The following is a 17739-nucleotide window of genomic DNA, read 5'->3' as shown; positions in this document are numbered from 1 at the left end:
TTCACTTAGCATAATCTCCTCCAGTCCCTCAATTTTCATTTCCAATAGGGAAAACATTAATAGATATAAACTACATTTAAAAGTCTATTGAGAGTCCTCAGTAGTTTTTAAAAGTATTTGAGAAATTCTGCCTTAAAACACAATTAGCCTTTATGACACCTTTCTTTCATAAACTCAAGTTAAAAGCAATGTTCTTCAGTATTCCCTTTACTTGGTGCCAGTCCTGCTATTTCCTCTGTATCCACCATTTTTTTATCTACGGCAACATAAGCACTGAGAAGGAATTCAGTAAATACTTACTGAGTGATAGGCAATGTTTTAACTGAGGAGTAAAGACCATATAGGTTTCTAGGAGCTTCGCAACTGCAGATACGTCCCCTGATGGAAATGCCATTAAAATTCCATCAGGTTTCTTCCAAGGAAATTCTTTCTGACAATGTGGCAAATTACTTAGAAAAAATAATACTCTAAGCACTGCTAAAGATGATGAGACTGTTCCATCTGAAAGTCATGATAGATACCGTCTGGGTATGATTTGCATTTTGATTTATTCAAGAAGTTCTCTGTTCTTTCCCCCATAACACTACAGTGGATCTAGTTGTCAAATAGCCTTGGTAATGTTCAGTATGGTTCCACCCAGTATATGAGGATTAGGGCTTTTCCCACAACAGGCACCAGAAATCAACAGCATTATACAGCTCTTCCATGTAATTCTGAGTCATTCTTGCTCGATGCAGGATCTGACACATTCTCCTTTGAATTAAAACTGAAAACTTGCAAATTGAGATTGTTCAGTAGATTAAACTTTTTCTTAGATATTCTTGGGATAAAAAATGCTGAACACTGAATTCATTCTCCCAGACTTGGATGTAGGTTTCTTTCTTTCCATTACTAATAGGTAAGTGTTAGCATTTTGAATTCCAAGTTAGTCTCAAATGTCATCTTAATCTCATAAGAGAAGTATCCACTAGGAACCCTTTCCTTAAATGCTGAAGAGTAACTCAAAGCAAAGCAGCATTTCCCATTTTTTGGACTGGCCATTAATGGTGCCATTCTGCCTGCTATTGCTCTAGAGGGAAAGAAGTTTCTAATTAGCCAGATACCCTCAAGTATGTCAGAGTATAGTCCCATCAGATAAATCCAGTCATTAAGTGATCCAAATGTAGGATGATATTACCTCCATAAAACACAACTCTATTGAAATCAAGTTCACCTTTTTAACAAGTACGGGTGGTGTGATAAGCAGAAACAGCTCAAGCTAGAAAGATTGGTATTTCAAACCCCAGCTTTGATATATACTGGTTATGTGATATTGACTAGTTAATTTTAACCATTCTGAACCCCAGTTTTCTTTCTGTAAAATACGAACAGCAATGTTGACCTGGAAGGATAGTTTGGAGACAATACAGAAAAATTCTCTCATGTTAACTGTCATATAGCAGACAGTTAATAAACAGCAACTGTTATATACTAATCAGATAGATTTTTTGTAGTTGTTGTCATTTTATATAAGAGTAACTACTAATATAGAGAGTTTAGAGAAAGCTGGGAGGGATGAACTAAATTTGCCTAAGAAGTCCAAGAACCTGATGGGACAAATGAGATCGAGGATTCAATTCTTGGGACACCTGGGTGAGTTAAAGCCTCTGCTTTCAGCTCAGGTCATAATCCCAGGGTCCTGGGATCGAGCCCCGCCTTGGGCTCTCCCCTTGGCGGGGAGCCTGCTTCCCTTCCTCTCTGCCTGCCTCTCTGACTACTTAGGATCTCTGTCTGTCAAATTAATTAATTAATTAATTAATAGAATTCAATTCTCCTTTTAAAGGGATCTCTCTCTGTTAAATTAATTAATTAATTAATTAGTAGAATTCAATTCTCCTTTTAAAAATCTCAGACTAAGATTTGATTTTTGTTGAATTATTTCAAATAGATTAGGACGTATATTATAGCATGCAATATTTTTGGCCAATATAGGTAGGGCAGCAAACATGTGTTGGGAAAACCTATATCCAGTAGCAGTCATGAAATCATGCAGAATTTAGGAAAAATGACTGAGTTCATCTCAAGCTACTAAGCAAAAGCAAACACAAAACCAAACAACAGAACTACCTTGAAAGATTTCTTATCTGGAAAACAGGAGCAGGGTCGGCAGAGGAGACACTGGTCTTCATTTTAATTTGGGTAGATGGGTTCTTGGGTGTTATCATTTAGATCTTAGTGGGTACCTCAGAATCAATTATCTAAAAAGTAGGCAAATAATTTTAGTAATCTTAGATTAAACCAGGGCTATCTGGTCATTTTTCCTTGCATATAATTTGATATGGCCATGTAGGGATGCAATAAGAAAGTGGAAATATACTTGTCCAAGCTTCTTGTTGCTGGGAAAGTTACTTATTGGTATTGTGACCAGAAAAAAATTATCTACACCTTCATGATTACTTAAAAATAATTTTCTGGGATGTTTACAGACACAACCTCAAATAAGGTTTTACTGAAAATTACTGCAAACATAAAAATTATTCTATAAGCCTATCTCTTATAATGTGGTATTTAAGAAAATCTAATTTAAGAGTGTATCAAGATCAGTTTATTAAATAGTTATAGACTAGATCTTTGTCTACAGCAATCTCCATAGATTAACCCTGAAACTACAATTTATTCATCCTTTTAATGACCATCACTATCAAAAATTAAAACAGGGGGACCTGGGTGGCTCAGTCGGTTAAGCATCTGCCTTCGGCTCAGGTCATGATCCCAGGATCTTGGGATCAAGCCCTGGAACAGTCTCCCTGCTCAATGGGGAGCCTGCTTCTCCTTCTCCCTCTGCTCTTTCCCCCGCTTGTGCTCACTCTCTCTCTGTCAAATAAATAAATAAAATCTTTAAAAAAAAATTTAAAACAGCCCTCAGGATATTATACTCCATCATCACAGAACGTTCAAACCTTGGTTAGCACTTTATGTTAGCTCAGATTCCCTGGCTTCAGGTGGTCTTGCAAAAATACAGAATTTTCTAGACTTTTACAAAGAATTCTTCTCCAGTGATTCTCATATTCACCCCTTCTCCAGGCTAACACCATTGAAATGCATTTCTGCATAGGTTCCCCTGAATCCCGTTGGCCCATATTACATGGTTCTGTAATTTTTTTGGAGTACAGGCTATTTCTTGCTGGTGAAAGACTTATGCTTCCCTGCTCAGACTAAGATTTGATTTTTGTTGCCAGGCCCAGCACATGTGTGGTGGTAGTAATGTGTCTTGTGAAAAACAGACATTGCCTGCAAAAGGCATTTGTTAACAAACATTTGTTATAGGGTTCTCCTCTGGCAAGGAGCAAAGGACTACTACCAGACAGAAGGTTCTGGAAGACAAAGTCAGGGTTCAAGGTTCTCAAACTCACCCACCGAAATGTTATTATCCAGGTGTCAGAATTCCACTCCTTCTCCATTAAAAAAAACCCTGTTGTTGACAGAAGATTGACTGAGGCTGGGAATTTAGTCTCCCTTTTGGTATATAACCAAACCCTGGGCCTGATGTTCAGCCCCTCTGCCCTGTGGCTGCAGGAAATAAAAATCTCTTTCACAGCTGCTAGACGGGCCCTCTGGCTTTAGAACATCACTTCTCATTTTATAATTAACTGTACTCTACCTGTCATTTTCCTTATAAAGTTCTCTGTGTCATTAAAAGCAGTTACCCTACTTTATTATCCTCAAAATTACCATTGCCCTATAGTGATCAAGAACTGCAAGTACTTGACATCTAAATGCCTTCCCTCTAACTATATGTCTTTCCAATTAACAACATTACAGTTTGAGGTGACTGTCATGTAGCTCCACTCCAGAAGTTACTACCACATCACACCACTGTCACCAGCAGACAGGTCCTTATTTCTTTTACACAGATGAGCACTTCATTTCCAAATCATGTCCTAAGGGTTTGCTTTCTAGAACCACTCTGGTTTCCTAGAAAACAGACCCTGTGGCAAAGATTAAGTACTAGTCATTTATCTGAAGATGAAATTCCAGGAAAAAAAAAGGAAAAGGTAAAGGAAATGAAACAATGAGATGTATGTACCCCTATATGTGTTGGCTTTTGCTTCCTGAGAAGCTCTTGACATACAAAGCCATGTCATCATGAGAAATCTGTAGCAAATGTGGACAGAGAAATTGTGCCTTGGACAGTTCCATCAAGGGGAGAGAGAAAGGTAATTTGCCTACTCAGTTTCTTCTCATTCCCTGTCTTCCATTGGTCAAAATTCTTCCCAGTTGGATTTAATTCCTCATAGTCTTGGGTCATGTATTCTAGCACGCTGGTTGGAATATGTCTACTTAGAAGACATGCCTTATTATATGGCATTTTTTTTAAATATAATTTTTTATTTTTTATAAACATGTATTTTTATCCCCAGTGGTACAGGTCTGTGAATCACCAGGTTTACACACTTCACAGCACTCACCAAAGCACATACTCTCCCCAATGTCCATAATCCCACCCCCTTCTCCCAAACCCCCTCCCCACAGCAACCCTCAGTTTGTTTTGTGAGATTAAGAGTCACTTATGGTTTGTCTCCCTCCCAATCCCATCTTCTTTCATTTATTCTTCTCGTACCCACTTAAGCCCCCATGTTGCAACACCACTTCCTCATATCAGGGAGATCATATGATAGTTGTCTTTCTCCGCCTGACTTATTTCGCTAAGCATGATACGCTCTAGTTCCATCCATGTTGTCGCAAATGGCAAGATTTCATTTCTTTTGATGGCTGCATAGTATTCCATTGTGTATATATACCACATCTTCTTGATCCATTCATCTGTTGATGGACATCTAGGTTCTTTCCATAGTTTGGCTATTGTGGACATTGCTGCTATAAACATTCGAGTACACGTGCCCCTTTGGATCACTACGTTTGTATCTTTAGGGTAAATACCCAATAGTGCAATTGCTGGGTCATAGGGCAGTTCTATTTTCAACATTTTGAGGAACCTCCATGCTGTTTTCCAGAGAGGTTGCACCAGCTTGCATTCCCACCTAGAACTCAACCACAAAAAGAAGTTTGAAAAGAACCAAAATACATGGAGACTAAACAGCATCCTTCTAAAGAATGAATGGGTCAACCGGGAAATTAAAGAAGAATTGAAAAAAATCATGGAAATAAATGATAATGAAAATACAACAATTCAAAATCTGTGGGACACAACAAAGGCAGTCCTGAGAGGAAAATATATAGCGGTACAAGCCTTTCTCAAGAAACAAGAAAGGTCTCAGGTACACAATCTAACCCTACACCTAAAGGAGCTGGAGAAAGAACAAGAAAGAAACCCTAAGCCTAGCAGGAGAAGAGAAATCATAAAGATCAGAGCAGAAATCAATGAAATAGAAACCAAAAAAACAATAGAACAAATCAACGAAACTAGGAGCTGGTTCTTTGAAAGAATTAATAAAATTGATAAACCCCTGGCCCGACTTATCAAAAAGAAAAGAGAAAGGGCCCAAATAAATAAAATCATGAATGAAAGAGGAGAGATCACAACTAACACCAAAGAAATACAAAGTATTATAAGAACATACTATGAGCAACTCTACGGCAATAAATTTGACAATCTGGAAGAAATGGATGCATTCCTAGAAACATATAAACTACCACAACTGAACCAGGAAGAAATAGAAAGCCTGAACAGACCCATAACCAGTAAGGAGATTGAAACAGTCATTAAAAATCTCCAAACAAACAAAAGCCCAGGGCCAGACGGCTTCCCGGGGGAATTCTACCAAACATTTAAAGAAGAACTAATTCCTATTCTCCTGAAACTGTTCCAAAAAATAGAAATGGAAGGAAAACTTCCAAACTCATTTTATGAGGCCAGCATCACCTTGATCCCAAAACCAGACAAGGATCCCACCAAAAAAGAGAGCTATAGACTATTATATGGCATTTTATCCAGGTTCAGTAGTAAGGAGAGATACCAGATTCATGATGCTATTGGTCTCAGATGGTAAATATATTTGCCAAACACAAGGGGCTGGTTACTCAGGTTACTGCTAGGGTGGAGTGTTTGACTGAAAACTCCAGGAGAGAGCTGAGCCAAGAAAATCTGAAAAAGCCCATAGTACAACCATGCTACTTGATGCTTGAGTTTTTACAAGAGTGATGAACTTAAAAAGCAGGAACAATAGTTATTAAGGAGAGTCCTTTATGCCTAATAGTTTAGACCATTCCTACTTTCAAGAGGAGTAACGCTTGATAATCACTAACAGTTCCAGTAAGGGTTTAGGAAAGCAGAAAAGCAGAGAGCTGTGTAATTAAGCCTCCTGGGCACTATGGAAATTGTTGGACAAGGGTTTTACTCATCTATCAAGGGTAAAGACCATATCATAGAGCAAGGAACAAGAAAACACAATGCTTGGAGATATACATCAGGTCTGTTAGTTTCAGTGAAACAACTCACAATCTAACAGTTCAACTATAGGCAACCCTTCCTACTATTTTTCAATTACTACGAGATGCACAAGAGAAGGCAGAGCTTGCTCAGAGCCCAACAAAGAAGAAAACAAAGCAGAAAAGGTGATAAAAAGCCTCTAGCTAGCAAAGACTATGCTCATGTGCCATAGCAGTGCTTTTCAAATTTTTATGTACATACAAATAATACAAAGATCTTACGAAGACACAGATTCTGATTCTGTGGTCTTGGGGTGGGATCTGAGATTCTGTAGCTCTAAGATGTTCCCAGGTGATGCCAAGGCTAATGGCCCCAAGATCACACTTTGTAATATTTAAAAATACTACGGAATGCTAATAGCAATTACAGATGATACTTAAAACTACAGCAGAAATTCTGAAAGTCTTAATCCTTTCTGGAAAACAGGAGTAAGTACTGTTTTATAGTCTGATAAAAGGCAGGTCTCTGAAATAACATCCCCAAATGGACAAACCCAGTCAGTTACCAGAGTGCGGATGAGAGGCATAGGCAGGTGTATTATAATCAAAGTAAAAATGATCTGTGCTATTGCAAAACCCAGGTAAAAAGAATCCAGTGCCAGTGGTAAAAGGGCACAGGGGCTTAAGGCATAAGCTACTCTTGGCACCAACCTAGTACATTCATGTCAAATGGGATTGTAGCCCCTACGTCCAAATGGAAGCTGAGATCGGAATAATTTGTGTCTCAGTGTGTCTCTGCATTGGTCACAGGGGGCTGTGGTTTTAAAATCACTTAAATAGAAAAATCAAATCCACAGCCCATTGTGGAAATTAAAGAGATTAGAATTATGTAGTTTAAACAAGCAGAGCCTCTCAGTTGTTTCATTGTCTTGCTAGAATCCCAACATCCTAACGACATTCAGAGAAGAGAAAAAACACTATCAAAGTTGTAAACCCAGATCCTAAAAACTGTGTGTATGTGTGCACGTGCCTGCATGTGCGTGTGTGTGTGCGTGTGTGTGTGTGTGTCAAGAATGGAGATTTACTGACCATGATCAACTTTAACTCCCTTGAAACATTTGCCTAGTACTTTGTGTAGCAGGTGTTTGAAGAAACTTCTATGAAAACAAGAGCAGAAGAGATTTAATTCTTCTATTCTCCCTTTGTTCTTTGGAGGCAAATCCAATTTGATCCTCTAAATTAAATTCAGAAAATTGTGTTCTTCCTAGGGATTTTTCAACACTTGAAGAGTAAAAGAACAAAACTTGAAGGGATGCTATGAATTGAGACTAAGGATTCCCACTACTTACCCCACATAGGGTGTGATCTTAAAATTGATCTTTAAGATCCATAAGACCCAAGACATTTTGAGTAAGTCTACAAAGACTATAAACTTTAATTTGCGCTTTGTAAGGCCATACTAACAAACTCTTGATAAAAATCATCACTGAGTGCCAAAGTTCACATGCTTCTCTCATTGTGCAAAACAGGGTGAGAGATCCTGAGGATTTCTAGAACAATTCTCTTAATGATCATATGTACAGAATTAATGAAACTGTCTTAAATAACTATCTCTAAACTTAGTAACTTACCACAGAAGTCTGCATCTCTAAACCAGCAAGTCTCTTGATATTCATACTATATTTAGTAAGGTATCTTCTCTTTGATACCCTGTGGACACCTCAGACTCAACACATGCAATCTTACAGTTAACATCTCATTCCCTACCCCTGAAACTTCTTTTATCCTTACTGCATTTTGGTTAGTGTTAACCTCACAGACCCAAGGATCCAAAACCAGAAATCAAGGACTCACCATAACTTTGTCCCTTTCATTTTCTACATCAAATTTTAAGTGATTCTTTAAAATATTTTTAATACATGTGAAATCTCGATTATAAGTCCTCATTATCTTCCAATCAGACGATTGCAACAGCTTCCTAACTGGTTTTTACCATCTCTAGCCTCAACCCCTTCCTGAAAGATCAGAAGTACTGCCCATCTATCTGATCATGTCTCTCATCTGGCAATAACATTACACTGACTCATTTTGTAAAAGGGCAAGTCTAAATTCTTTAAGATGAAATGTTGGGTCTTATGTGATTTGTTTACCTAATTGGACATCTCCCAGAACTTTAAAAACTCTTCATTCTGCAAAATCAGGACACAGATTCCCAAATACATCATGTTCTGTGCCTTTTTATGTGCTATTCTCTTCCTGGATTGACTTTTCCTCCCTAATTCTCTGGACTGGAATGACTAGAAATTCATATTCATTTCCAAAACTCACCGTAACCATTATTACCTAAAAGCAGCCTCTTCCTCCCCAAAGTGGAGTTAACCACTTGTCCTCTGTACCACTTGTATATTTCAGGTATAATTCTGTTATTTTACCAGTACACTCTATGATAATCTATACTATGTTCCCAGTGATTGCAATGTACAGCCAAGAAAGAGACCCAACATTAACAGATTTTAGAGACACTCCTGGAAATGCACAGAACCAAGCATTGAATAAGTAGCCTCTCAGTTTAATAGGAAGGTAGGGCAGAGAGGAATAATCCCATACATCCCTGTGCAAAGAAGATGCCTTTTCACAGATGTTATCTCTTTTATCCTCCATTCTCTTCCGTGTGGTCTTCACTACTTGTGGGTAAGGCAGCCGGGTAGAGAAATAGAAAACCTGTCTTCTGGCACCAGATCTCCTGACAGTTGGTAGCTGACAGCCTGGGTCTGAACTGAAGAACACAAGTGATAAACAATGTGCAGTCCTTCCCCGCAGCCACTGTTCAGAGTTCTCACAGAACGGAGAAGACATGCAGTTGATCTAGATTTCCCATTACCTGGGAGTGTGAGTATCCCTGAGCGTGAAGGTAAAATAATTTCAGTCCTTACAAATCACTCTCCAATACCTACAGATTTTCTTTCTCCTACCTACACCTGTCAAGGAAGCCATTAATAAACTGCAAACAGCTCATCTGTAATTCGACCTTTCTCTGCTCTTAGAAACCGCAGTGGGAAGAAAGGATAGAAGAAGCCAAAGTACTAGTATCATTATAGCCTTAAAAAACTGTAATATCCAACATGTTGGATATATGTCATTAACATTTGTCCAAACCCACAGAATGTACAATACTAAGAGTGCACCCTCACAGTAATTCTGGGCTTTGGGTGACTACAGCGCTCTAATGTAAGTTCATCAGCTTTCACAAATGCATCACCTGGTGGGGAATGGTCATGCGGGCAGAGGCTATGCATGGTGTTGGGGGGGCGAAGGGGGCCGGAGTGGGCAGAAATTCTATGTGAAATTCCTGTGCCTTCAATTTTTTCTGTAAACCTAAAATTAGTCCAAGAAGATAATAATAAAAAAAAAATTCCCTTTAAAATTCTCATGTGACCATGATGGGGTGGGGGGAGGAAGTAGGGGGCAGAAAAGAAAAGGAGGGAGAGGCAAGAGAGATGCAGGGTGGGCAAGGGCACAATGGAGACTGAGGGGAGAGGAAAACTTATCTCTGAGGAAAGCCTGTTAAGAAAAACATGTAGGGGCACCTGGGTGGCTCAGCGGGTTAAAGCCTCTGCCATCGGCTCGGGTCATAATCCCAGGGTCCTGGGATCGAGTCCCACATCGGGCTCTCTGCTCAGAGGGAACCTGCTTCTTCCCCTCTCTCTGCCTGCCTCTCTGCCTACTTGTGATCTCTGTCTGTTAAATAAATAAATAAAATCTTAAAAAAAAAAAAAACATGTAAATGTCCTTAAACTTCAGAAGTTTGACCCATTTAATAAACTACCACCATGACATCTTAGGGAGAACTTTTGCAAATGGGAAGCTAACAAAAGTTTTGAAATTATATATCCTCAAACTTTTGTGCTTTAACATCAGGGATTCTTTTACCAAAATGATATTTTGGGAGTACATGCGCAGTGTCCAAGATGTCTTAAATTGAAGAATTTACAAATTCAGTGAAATTTACAAGTTAAGAGTAGTTAAGATTACAAATATTCTGGAAAAAGTATTTAGGGAAAAGAAATGTCCAGGAATAAATAATTTTTGAATGGTAAACATTGCCGTTTAAAAGATGAACCAGTCTACATAAAATAGATTTCCAAACAAATGCAATATTTAGTCTCATTTCAATCTTTTAGTCAACACATATTTATCCAACACCTACAAAACTAATAGCTCCTATTTCCAGACGGTGGAGATACAGTGGTCAACAAGGCAGATAAAGTCCCTTTTTTCATCAAAGTCTGTATTCTGATGGGGAGGCAGGGAATGGTTATCGACCAATAATTTCAGATAGTCTTACATGCAATAAAAAATACTCTCAATAAATAACAAATATTACCTGATAATTTTATTGGGGGTAGACAAAGCTTGGTATTTCCAGCATAGAAATTTATGGGTCTATAGAGACATCATAATAGTTTCACAGCCAACAAGATACTAAACCAATAATGGTTTATGGGATGCTTTAGATATCTTATAAGCACATAGCTTTCACTCTCTATATCCTGGTATGTTTTTTTTTTTTTTTCTTGCAAATACTTAGAGCACACACAGTCACAGAATGCTATCACCTATCTTGTGGGGCAGCACAATTTTATAGCCACAATTTATTACACTGAGACTACACACACACACACACACACACACACACACGATCTCTAGGGTTTCATGGTCTTCAGGGAAATCTCTCCCAAGAGTCTCCTCAAAATAACCAATCAATGCATTGGGAATTTGTATTGTAAAATAAATACAGCTGACCTAATCTGAATCAGAAAAGGCTTCTACTTGTCCTTTTCAAGATATAACATCTATATGGTCCTTTACAGAAGGGTTACAATTTTTTAAACTCATTCAGAGGTTTTTTTTTTTTTAAACCCTGAGAAATTCTATATCTTATGTGAAACTTTATGTGCCATGTACATATTGGTAGGAGGGACCGGAAAATGCTAATAATATAAAGGGGGTACTATAGAACTGTGGTCATTTCTAGATTTCCTCCGGGAGAGCTTTCAGAGGGATTCAGGAAACAATTTAGTTAGTATGAAGGGTTTAATTTCAGTCCCTTTTTCTTCTAAGCATCTTAGAAATAAAGATAAGAGAAGTATCACCAGGGCTCACAAAATTCCACACTTGTCCTTCTCCAGTCTCTTAAAAAACACACCAGTTTTAAAAGAGTCCTGATTTCCGGAAAGGGTAAAAGTCCCAATGACGGCTGGTTTAGAACTGGTTTATCATTAAATCACTGTAAAATTCAGACTTGCACAGAAAAACACAAGCTTTGACATTAAATAGAAAAGAAAAACCCCAATCATGTTTACAGCTTTTGTGCAAGATACATGCAGGAAAGTCCATCGCCCCAGAGCAAGAGGAGGTAAGGGGGAAGATGAGAAGAATGGCACAGGAGAAAATACCTCCTGATGGCAAACTAGTTACCATGTAAGCCCAGGGAACGGCATGACTTTAACTATAGAGCTTAGAATTTGCTAGAACATGCAGATCTCAGCAAACATATTAGAAACACGAGATGTGGTAAAACACTTTCTACTTAGTGTTTCTGTAGGGAAATGGCGCAGGTGAGTCAGCCACCCGGCAGCTGAAATGAGAAAACTAAGTACTAATCCCAGGATTGCCAACAAATTGCGTTGTGCGCTTGGCACGCGGAGCAAACATCTGTAAAACATCAGTTTCTTTTAAGAGCCTCAACCCTCAAGTGTACCAGCAAGGGCAATGCTAGTGGGCATTTCATAAATGCTGGTCCAGCTAATAGCTATTATGGGAGGTAGCTAATGATTAAAAGGAAGGCCATTTACACACAGAGTGATGTGTCAATGCAGCGTGCTGTCATAGGCTTGACTTCTGTCAAGGGAGTCAACAGCAAACTTCAGGAGAACTACAGACTGAGGAATAATGCTATTACATCTGGCATGGAGCCAGCCAAAGACAGGGTAAAGACTGGAAGCTTCCTGACTATTTCGCAACCACCACCAATCTTGAGCTAGACGTTTGTTGTTGTTTTAAATACACATAGGTAACTTAACTAAGTAGACTCTATATTAAAAATGTCCTTTTGTGAAATGACATAATTTCATCTGTTATCCTTAACCAGAGGAATAAAGACTGTACTTAATTTTAACTATTGAACATTTGGGAAGTGGAGTAAAAAAGGAAAAGATGGATACACTAATACAATGGGAGAGAGAAGTATATTTTAAAGATGTGTGCTTTCTTGGTCAGTTTTTTTTAAAAAACCGCTCTACTGAGATATCTCCACATACCACAAAACCCATTTAAAGTGAGCAGAGCATAACACATAGAGAAGTTGAATCATTATGCTATATACCTCAAACTATTACATTATGTGCCAATTATACTTAAATAAAGTATAAAATTCGTGATAGTACATTCACAGTATTGTACAATCATCACTGCAATCTGATTTTAGAACATTTTCATTCCACCTCAAGAAGCCCCCCGCCCTTCCACTTTGACTCACCTCTCTCCCAGCCAGAGGCAGTGACTCACCTAATTTGTCTTTATAAGTCTGTATATTAGACTTAGGCACCTGGGTGGCTCAGGCAGTTACACGTCTGCCTTTAGCTCAGGTCATGATCCCGGAGTCCCGGGCTTCTGACCAGTGGGGAGTCTTCTCCCTCTCCCTGCCGCTCTCTGTCAAATAATTAAAATTGTTTTTTGTTTTTTTTTTAAGCTGTATATTACAGACATGTCATATAAGAGATCAGACATTTTTTTGTGACTGGCTTCTTCCACTTCAGGTATGTTTTTTCAAAATGTATCCATATCCTACCTCCATTATATGGCTGAGTGATAGCCCCTGCTGTGGAGGTAACACACGTCATGCTTTTATCAGTTGGCAGACTTACGGTTGTTTGTACTTTGAGCTTTTACCAGTCCTGGTCTCTTTCAAGAGCTCTATTATTCCTGTGAGGCAGATGTTCCAGCATCCTATTCTCTCAGGTTTTATTTGGTAATAGCTTTATTTCACTTTGTTTTTGAAGGATGCTTTTCCGAGGGTTAAGATTTTTGACAGTTTTTTACTTTCAGCACTCTGCCTGTGTCCTGCCCCTGCCCTCGGATCTCTACTGTTTCTGATGAGACGTTAAATTTTTCATGTTGTTAGAGTTTCCTTATACACAGGGAGCTGTTTTTTCACTTGCTTTCTAGATTTGCCTCTCTTTCAACACTTAGACTGCAGTGTTTCTTGCTGTGGATCTCCATCCATTTACCCCGCTTGGAACTTCTTGGAACCTGTTTGGCTTCTTGGATGTGCCAATGGATGCCTTTTATCACATTTGGTTAAGTTTCCAGCCATCATTTCTTTGACTTTTTTTCTGCCCCCTTTCCTCTTTTCTCCCTCTGGTATACTCATCATATACATTTTTGTGTCCTTAATGGTGTCCCCATTTCCCTGAGGCTATTTTATTCATTTTTCTGTTCTCTTCAGATTACCTAGTCTCCAATGATCTATCTTCCGTTTATTGATTCTTTCTTCTGACCTCGAGTCTACTGTGAAGTCCCTCCATGGAATTTTTCACTTTGGTTATTTTAATTTTCATCTCCAGAATTTCCAGGTGTTTCTGTTTGTTTGTTTGCTTTTAGTGCACAAGTTTATTGTGAAAAACACTGTAGTGCACTTGTGCAGTAACGTGGTCTTACAGGAGGGAGAAAAAAACAGTTCTGTTCAAAACAATTCACCAGATTCTGGCAATAACAATGATCAACATGAGACTGAGATTTGAGAAGGGAAACAAACTGAGTGCAGACAAATCATACAATTAAATGGTATCCCTAAAAATAAACAGATGGGGGTGCGTGGGTGGCTCAGTCATTAAGCATCTGCCTTTGGCTCAGGTCATGATCTCAGGGTCCTGGGATTGAGCCCTGCACTGGGCTCCCTGATCGGCAGGCAGGCCTCTCCCACTCCCACTGCTTGTGTTCCCTCTCTCGCTGTCTCTCTGTGTGTCAAATAAAGTCAGCCTTAAAATAAATAAATAAATAAACAGAATGATTTCAAAACTCCTAAGGAGGGGAGGTCTTCCTTGGTACTTATTTTTTTAAATGTTCATTAAGCTCCAATGGTGGTTTGCTGCTACCCTTACCTACAGTCCTGCTGAGCAAAACTATAGCTAAGTGGAAGTTAAATTGTATTCACAAGGTGTTAATGTTGACATTTTATTATCTGCCATCTCTCAGAGAAAGCAAAAGTGACTACTAACAGTGCTCTTCCAGAAACTGGTTTCTCCATCAACAGTGTCACTTCAGCATGCAATGAACCAGTGCATTCTAAAGTGGTCACGGCTATTGATGACAAGAGGCTATGCAATGAACCAGTGCATTCTAAAGTGGTCACGGCTATTGATGACCAGACAAGTTTTTTGAATGTTAACTATTCTCTAACATTCTGGAGTTATCAGTCGCTCTTCCCGCTTGCATTAGGTCAATATATAGTTCATGGCAATGCTGGGCAAGTTACAGTGTCATTACAGGGCATAGTCTAGGGTACAACAAGTAACACGAGGCTCACCTCTGCGAGGTGCTGGGTCACACTGCAAGAAAGCATTTTAGAGTATCATCAAGTTCCATGATTGCAGCCTGACTACAGTAATGATAACAATAGTCTGGAGCCCTGAAAACAGTTACGACCTTCCGGCCGTGGCACCAATTACATCCGTCCATCACCAGCTGGTGAGCTCTGGACACCAGTGTGAGGCCACTGACATAACTAAATGTTTCAGAAATGTCTTACCCAAAGGTGTCACCAGCTCCCCAAGGAGCTACACCCCAACCACCCCAATTGTCTGGATCTGACCCATCAAGTCACACATTGGACTGTCACAAGGAACTTCTGGTGATCAAGCGCTCTGATGTGATCTATGGCTGGCGAGAGGTCACCATGTGGACAGAGTATCTCCCCATCCACCAAGGCAGGGAGAGAAAGAGAATCAAAGAGATCTGTAAAATATTTCCAAGCACTTGCATTTCCATATTTCCCTTGACACTCATCATAGAAACCATATACTGGTGTGATCTGTCTGCTCTCATGATGCCCTCAAAGAATGGTGATGTGTTCAGGGTAACAAATCCAAAGAGCTTCAAGTAGCTTAAGTGTTTCAAGTGAATAAATAATATGCTGTCAACATGCTCTCCCATAAACAAGTAGTTTGGATCTGGGGATTTGCCACCAATTCTAAATAGTTCCATGAGATCATAAAATTGCCCCTGCGCATCTCCACAGACAGTGACTGGACATGGAATTCATGTACTTCTGTCGGGCTCCCGGCAGGACCGGCCCCTGCCGCTGCCCTCCTGCCCTCCATCTAGTCCTGGAGCTCAGCTCTTTGTAATGGCAGCTGCCCACGTGGTGATGTGACTTCACTTTAAAAAAAAAAAAAAAATCTTTATCTCTTCGTTTACACTCTGATGAAGTATTGTCATCATACCTTTAATTCCTTAAGCATTATTTCTTTTAATCTGCAAACATATCTGTAATAGCTGCTGGGAAGTCTGTCTGCTAAGTCTGCTGTCTTACCATGTGGGCCCCTTCAAAAGAGATTCTTATTCCTACTTTTTTTTTTCCTGTGTAGGGATCACACTTTGTTATTTCTTTGCAGATCTCAGGGTTTGGGGGTTTTTTGTGCTTTTTGTTTTGGTTTGGTTTTGAACGTTATGTATTTTAGGTATAATGTAGCAAATCTGGATACTGAGAACTCCCTAGGGGTCATTCCTGTCTTCCTTTGTGGAGTTATTTATTTGCTTAATGACTTTGTTCAAGTACTTCTGCAAATTTTAATTCCTTTCCAGGGTTCAGGCTCTAATGCTCCTCCTCAGATTTCTTTCCATTGTTTTTATCTCTTGGTCTGGCTCTGTAAAAGTCACCCCTGGGTTGGCAGAGCTACTTACTGGCTCGGAGGCTGCTAACATTCACTTCTAAAAGTTTATGGGTTTTTTTGTCACATATTCCTTCAGGGACTAGTAGCTCAAAGATCCCCATCTGGAACTCTCCCAAGAGGCAGTAGCTTGGGGTATGCATTGTTTCCCAGAATACCAGGGATTTTATTTTTAAATAAAGGTGTGATTTTATTTTTACACCTCACTTTCTAGTAAGTCTCTAGGTGTGAGCAGTTTACTTTGTTCAATCTGTGTTTGGTCAGTTCGTGTTTAAACCCGGTATGACAGTGAGGGTTCTGCCCTCTGCTGATGGACCTGGTGCAGCGGGGAAATGCTTAACAGTTGGCCCCCTCTGCTTGGAGTGGTTGCTCTAGACTGGGAGCAGTCCAGCGCATGCGCCCAGCCTTCCTGACCCCCAGAATGGTCCAAGATCCTAAGATGGCTCTTTTCAGCTGTCTTTTTCTCTGATGCTTTTTCTCTGGTTACTCTTTCTTGGCTGGCCTCACCAAATTTTACATTGTTTTTAAAACCACCCGCAGGCATAGAATTTTCCATTCTGGGTTCCAAATAAAGCAGACTGCGTCAGCCAAGCTGTAGCTCCTTCTCTTTAGGGCCTGCCTTTCCTCCTGGCAGAATCTTTGTACCACTTGCCAATGCTAGGGTAAGAACCTGATTTTCCAAGAGTGGCACCCTTGGCCACAAGGAAAATAGCAGGATAGCTTCCTCTTGACTTTTCTGGCTTGCCCCTCCTGACATGGAACTTTTGCCCTACAAGGTAGGCAAGACCAAGGACAGCCTGCTGCATTTGAGGTGAACTTCTGCTTTATAAGTAGTGACTGGGTAAAAAAAAAAAAAAAAAAAAAAAAAAGGAAACCCGTTTCCCTCATGCGTATTTGCATGGATAGAACTTCTGCAACACAGGGCTGGGATGTAGGTGAGAAATGGAAACACTGATCCCTTTAGGAGCTCAGGAGAGGGCAGGAGCTTCTCTTCTTGGTGACTCTGCCCAGGATGTCACCTGGGCTAGAGATTCTGTAAGGGAGAGCTAGGAGTGGGGGTTAGAGAGCAGCTCGTGCAAGGTTCAACTGCCACTGGTTTTCCTTGTTCTGAGATTTAGTACATCTTCTAAACGAATGTTTCTCCATTCATTCACAGTTTCCAGAGACTCTAAATGATTATTTCATCTATAATTTTTACCATTTAAGTTGGTATTTTGCTGGAAAGAGGGTTCATCAAGTATCTTACTTGCCATTCTGCTAGTCTCACCTCCTTCACAATCCAGAGCTTTGTATTTGGCTAAGCAGCAGAGATGTATATACTCTGAATTATAGGTCCTTTTCAGGTTTCCACTCCTGCCTTACAAGGTCAGGAATATGAAATAAGAATAGCAGAAAAATTGTCCCTGTGGGCTACATTTCA

General features: G+C 39.6%; 1 pseudogene; it reads right to left on the bottom strand.

Annotated features, from left to right (window-relative positions):
- Positions 1 to 14912: 14912 nt before the first annotated feature.
- LOC101685143 lies at positions 14913 to 15675 on the bottom strand (annotated as a pseudogene).
- Between the last annotated feature and the right edge of the window lie 2064 nt (positions 15676 to 17739).

The sequence above is a fragment of the Mustela putorius genome, unplaced genomic scaffold (genome assembly GCF_011764305.1).
Source record: "Mustela putorius furo isolate JIRA1106 unplaced genomic scaffold, ASM1176430v1.1 tig00003845_pilon_pilon_pilon, whole genome shotgun sequence".
Classification (NCBI taxonomy): Eukaryota; Metazoa; Chordata; class Mammalia; order Carnivora; family Mustelidae; genus Mustela; species Mustela putorius.
The sequence above is the reverse complement of the archived record's forward strand: the minus strand, read 5'-3'. Positions and strand labels throughout refer to the sequence as shown.